This window comes from Physeter macrocephalus, chromosome 14 (genome assembly GCF_002837175.3).
Source record: "Physeter macrocephalus isolate SW-GA chromosome 14, ASM283717v5, whole genome shotgun sequence".
Lineage (NCBI taxonomy): Eukaryota > Metazoa > Chordata > Mammalia > Artiodactyla > Physeteridae > Physeter > Physeter macrocephalus.
Window position 1 is genome coordinate 82,406,533 of NC_041227.1, and position 5,480 is coordinate 82,412,012.

General features: G+C 45.0%; 1 long non-coding RNA gene across 3 annotated transcripts in view; it reads right to left on the bottom strand.

The window, feature by feature from the left end:
• LOC102988765 (uncharacterized) overlaps positions 1-5,480 on the bottom strand; it is a 41,972-nt gene that overhangs the window by 16,204 nt on the left and 20,288 nt on the right. Inside the window, exon 4 of one of the 3 annotated variants that reach the window (XR_003683239.2) lies at positions 216-1,681. The exons of the other annotated variants lie outside the window; for them this stretch is intronic. This is a non-coding gene — a long non-coding RNA (uncharacterized lncRNA). Of the gene's footprint in view, positions 1-215; positions 1,682-5,480 lie in introns of those variants that run through there. 3 annotated transcript variants of the gene reach the window in all.

Consider the following 5,480-nt stretch of genomic DNA (forward strand, 5'->3'; position numbering starts at 1 on the left):
TTTTTTTTTTTTTTTTGCGGTACGCGGGCCTCTCACTGCTGTGGCCTCTCTCGTTGCGGAGCACAGGCTCTGGACGCGCAGGCTCAGCGGCCATGGCTCACGGGCCCAGCTGCTCCGCGGCATGTGGGATCTTCCTGGACCGGGGCACGAACCCGTGTCCCCTGCGTCGGCAGGCGGACTCTCAACCACTGCGCCGCCAGGGAAGCCCTGTCCGTTTTTATATTATCCACTTTGTATTGTCCATTTTTATATTATCCTTGGAGGAATGCCAATGCAGACCCTTTGCCCATTTTAAAAACAGACTTAATTTTTAAAGCAGTTTTGAGTTTACAGAAAAATTTCACAGAAGTACATAGTTCCCATCAATGCTGCCCCTCACAGACCCATGCACAGATTCTATTATTAACACTGTGCATTAAAGTAATAAATTTGTTACAACTGATGAATGAACATTGCTACATTAACTGAAGTCCATAGGTTACACTGGGGTTGACTCTTGGTATCCTCTAGTTCGATGGGTTCTTTTGACAAATGTATTTCATGTGCCTACCATGAGAGTATCATACAAAGTTAGCTTCACTGCCCTAAAAATGCCTTTTGCTCATGGACTACTCTCTCCCCACACCCAAACCCCTGGCAGCCACCGATCTTTATTATGGTTTTGCCAACTCCAGCATGTCATATAGCTGGAATCATAGGATATGGAGGCTTTTCAGACTGGCTGCTCTCACTTAGGGACCCTCCAGGTCTTTTCACGGCTTGAGAGCTCTTTTTTTTACCACTGAGTTAAATTCCTTTGTATGGATGTAGTACAGTTTGATTATCTAGTCATTGATCGAAGCACATCTGGTTGCTTCCAAGTTTGGGCCATTAAGGATAAAGCTGCTGGGCTTCCCTGGTGGCGCAGTGGTTGAGAGTCCGCCTGCCGATGCAGGGGACACGAGTTCGAGGCCTGGTCCGGGAAGATCCCACATGCCGCGGAGCAAATAAGCCCGTGTGCCACAGCTACTGAGCCTGCGCTCTAGAGACCGCAATCCACAACTACTGAACCCGTGTGCCTAGAGCCCATGCTCTGCATAAGAGAAGAAACTGTAATGAGAAGCCTGTGCGCCGCAACGAAGAGTAGCCCCCACTCGCTGCAGCTAGAGAAAGCCCATGTGCAACAACGAAAACCCAATGCAGCCAAAAGTAAATTAAAAAAATAAATAAATTTAAAAAAAAAAAGAATAAAGTTGCTAGGGACTTCCCTGGTGGTCCAGTGGGTAAGACTCCGCACTCCCGATGCAGGGGGCCCAGGTTCAATCCCTGGTCAGGGAACTAGATCTTGCACGCATGCCACAACTTAAGAGTTCGCGTGCTGCAACTAGGAAGTCTGCATGCCGCAACCAAGAAGTCCACGTGCTGCAACTAAGATCCTGTGTGCCGCAACTGGGACTGAACACAGCCAAAAATAAATTTAAAAAAAAAAAGAAATAATAAAGCTGCTATTAACATTTGTGTCCAAGGTTTATGTGTAAATGTAAGTTTTCAACTCACTTGGGTAAATAAGTGCACCATGAACACTGGACAATATTGTAAGCCTATGCTTACCTGTGTAAGAAACTGTCAAACTCTCCCAAAGTGGCTGTACCATCCTGGGCTCCTACCAACAATGAATGAGCGTTCCTGTTGTTCCACATCTCTGCAAGCATTGGGTGTTGTCAGCATTCCAGATTTTGGCCATAGGTAAAATCTAATAGGTAGGTTAGATTCTAATAGGTATATAGTGGTATCTCGTAGTTTTAATCTGCAATTCCCTGATGACTTACAAGGTTGAGTATCTTTTCATATGCTTATTTGCCATCTATACTCTTTGATAAGGTAACTATTCAGATCTTTTGCCCGTTTTTTAATTGGGTTGTTTTCATATTATTGAATTTAAAGTGTTCTTTCTGGGTGGAGTCAAGATGGCGGTGTGGGAAGATGCAGAGTTAGCGTCTCCCCACAACTAGGGCGCCTGCCAGCTGCTGGTGGGGGACTCTGACCCACAAGGAGACAGGAGGAACCCCAAGGTGAACTGGTAGGACGTAGAGGGACTGAGGTCGGGGAGGAGAAGCAGAGGCCAGACAGGATCGGTGCCTCTGAGGCCGGGGAGATCAGGAGTGGCAGGCGGGAGGGGCCCTCCAGGAGGAGCAGGATAGGAGAGAAGGGCGATTGCCCCACCCACTCAGGCCCGGGCAGCCTGCTGAGCCCCCAGGCCAATCCCCTGCCCTCCAAACCCCCCTCCAGGCCATGTGGGTCCTTGGGGGCATAGGAGGGAGGCCGGGGAGATCAGGAGAGGCAGTCAGGAGGGGCCCTCCCAGACCGGAGGAGCAGGAGAGGAAAGAAGGGCGTTTGCCCCACCCACTCGAGCCCAGGAAGCCTGCTGGGCTCCCAGGTGAGGTCCCCTGACCTCTGAGACCAGGGGTCGGGGGCACGCCTGGGCCTCTTCTGTTCCTTGAGCCTAAGCCCCACTCCCCACAGCGCCCAGGGCCTTTTCCAGCCCTGTGGGTCCTGAGCATTGGCCCCACCCACTGCCCAAACCTTGCCCTTGCTTAGGCCCCGCTCTCCACGGCCAAGGCCTTTCCCCCCCTCTTTTTTTCCCTTCTCCTCTTTTTTTTGCTATTGTGGTACTGTTGTACCTCCTGGTTGTTGACTCATCTATATTTTACTTCTATATTCTCCCTAACATATCTGTTAGTTTCCTAGTCTAATTTTATTTTTTACTTTGTTATTGTGTGTGCGTTTTTTGCCGCCCCAGGTGGCTTGCAGGATCTTGGTTCACGAGCCTGGGGTCGGGCCGAAGCTCCTGCAGTAGGAGCTCTGAGTCCGAACCACTGGACTAACAGAGAACCTCAGACCCCAGGGAATATTCTTCGGAGTGAGGTCTCATGGAGTTCCTCATCTCAGCACCAAGACCCAGCTGTACCCACTAGCCTACAAACCCCAGAGGAGGAAACCTCAGGCCAAACAATCAGTAAGATAGGAAAACAATTCCACTCATAAAAAAAAAAAAAGAGATGGCAAAAAAGTATGTCACAGATGAAGGAGCAAGGTTAAAACCTACAAAACCAAATAAATGGAGAGGAAATAGGCAATCTCCCTGAAAAAGAATTCAGAGTAATGATAGTAAAGATGATCCAGAATCTCAGAAATAGAATGGAGGCACGGACTGAGAAAATACAAGAAATGTTTAACAGACATCTAGAAGAACTAAAGAACAAACAGAGATGAAAAACATAATAACTGAAATGAAAAACACACTGGAAGGAATCAATAACAGGATGAGGCAGAAGAACGAATAAGTGAGCTGGAAGACAAGATGGTGGAAATACCTGCCGAGGAACAGACTAAAGAAAAAAGAATGAAAAGAATTGAAGACAATCGCAGAGACCTCTGGGACAACAATAAACGCACCAACATTCGAATTACAGGGGTCTCAGAAGAAGAAGAGAAAAAGAAAGGGTCTGAGAAAATATTTGAAGAGATTATAGTTGAAAACTTCCCTAATATGGGAAAGGAAATAGTTAATCAAGTCCAGGAGGCACAGAGAGTCCCATACAGGATAAACCCTAGGAAAAACACACCAAGACACATATTAATCAAACTAACAAAAATGAAATTCAAAGAAAAAGTATTAAAAGCAGCAAGAGAAAAACAGAAAATAACATACAAAGGAATCTCCATAAGGTTATCAGCTGATTTTTCAGTGGAAACTCTGCAGGCCAGAAGGGAATGGCAGGACATGCTTAAAGTGATGAAAGCGAAAAACCTACAACCAAGACTACTCTACGCAGCAAGGATCTCGTTCAGATTCGATGGAGAAGTCAAAAGCTTTTCAGACAAGCAAAGGCTAAGAGAATTCAGCACCACCAAACCAGCTTTACAACAAATGCTAAAGAAACTTCTCCCAAGACTACTCGACGCAGCAAGGATCTCATTCAGATTCGATGGAGAAGTCAAAAGCTTTTCGGACAAGCAAAGGCTAAGAGAATTCAGCACCACCAACCAGCTTTACAACAAATGCTAAAGAAACTTCTCTAAGCGGGTGGAAATCTAAAGAAAGCTGAAGTAGCAATACTCATATCAGAAAAAATAGACTTTAAAATAAAGACTGTTACAAAAGATAAGGAGGGACATTACGTAATAATCAAAGGGATCAATCCAAGAAGAAGATACAACAATTACAAATGTTTATGCACCCAACATAGGAGCACCCCAATACAAGGCAAGGCAAGTGCGAACAGCCATGAAAGGAGAAACTGACAGTAACACAATAAAAGTAGGGGACTTTAATACCCCACTTACACCAACGGACAGATCATCCAAACAAAAAATAAATAAGGAAACACAAGCTTTAAATGACACAACAGACCAGACAGACCTAATTGATATTTATAGAACATTCCACCCAGAAGTGGAAGAATACACTCTCTTCTCAAGTGCACAAGGAATATTCTCTGGGATAGATCACATCTCGGGTCACAAATCAAGCCTCAGAAAATTTAATAAAATTGAAATTGTATCATGTATCTTTTCTGACCATGACACTATGAAATTGGAAATCAATTACAGGAAATAAAAACTGTAAAAAACACAAATACATGGAGGCTAAACAGTGCGCTACTAAATAACCAAGAGATCACTGAAGAAACCAAAGAAGAAATTTTAAAATACATAGAAACAAATGACAATGAAAACACGACGACCCAAAACCTATGGGACGCAGCAAAAACAGTTCTAAGAATAACCAAGAGATCACTGAAGAAACCAAAGAAGAAATTTTAAAATACATAGAAACAAATGACAATGAAAACACGACGACCCAAAACCTATGGGACGCAGCAAAAACAGTTCTAAGCAGGAAGTTTATAGCAATACAATCTCACGTCAAGAAACAAGAAAAATCTCAAATAAACAATCTAACCCTACACTTAAAACAACTAGAGAGGGCTTCCCCGGTGGCACAGTGGTTGGGAGTCCGCCTGCCAATGCAGGGGATGCGCGTTCGAGCCCAGGTCCGGGAGGATCCCACGTGCTGTGGAGCGGCTAAGCCTGTGTACCACAACTACTGAGACCGCATGCCACAACTGCTGAAGCCTGCGTGCCTGGAGCCCGTGCTCTGCAACGGGGGAGGCCACTGCAGTGAGAAGCCTGCGCACCACAAAGAAGCATGGCCCCCACTCGCTGCAACTGGAGAGAGCCCACACACAGCAGCGAGGACCCAGTGCATCCATAAATAAAGAAATTAATTAAATTAAAAAGACAAACAAACAAACAAAAAACAACTAGAGAAACAAGAACAAAGAAAACCCAAAGTCAGTAGAAGGAAAGAAATCATAAAGATCAGAGCAGAAATAAATGAAGTAGAAACTAAGAAAACAATAGCAAAGATCAATAAAACTAAAAGCTGGTTCTTTGGGAAGATAAACAAAATTGATAAACCCTTAGCCAGACTCATC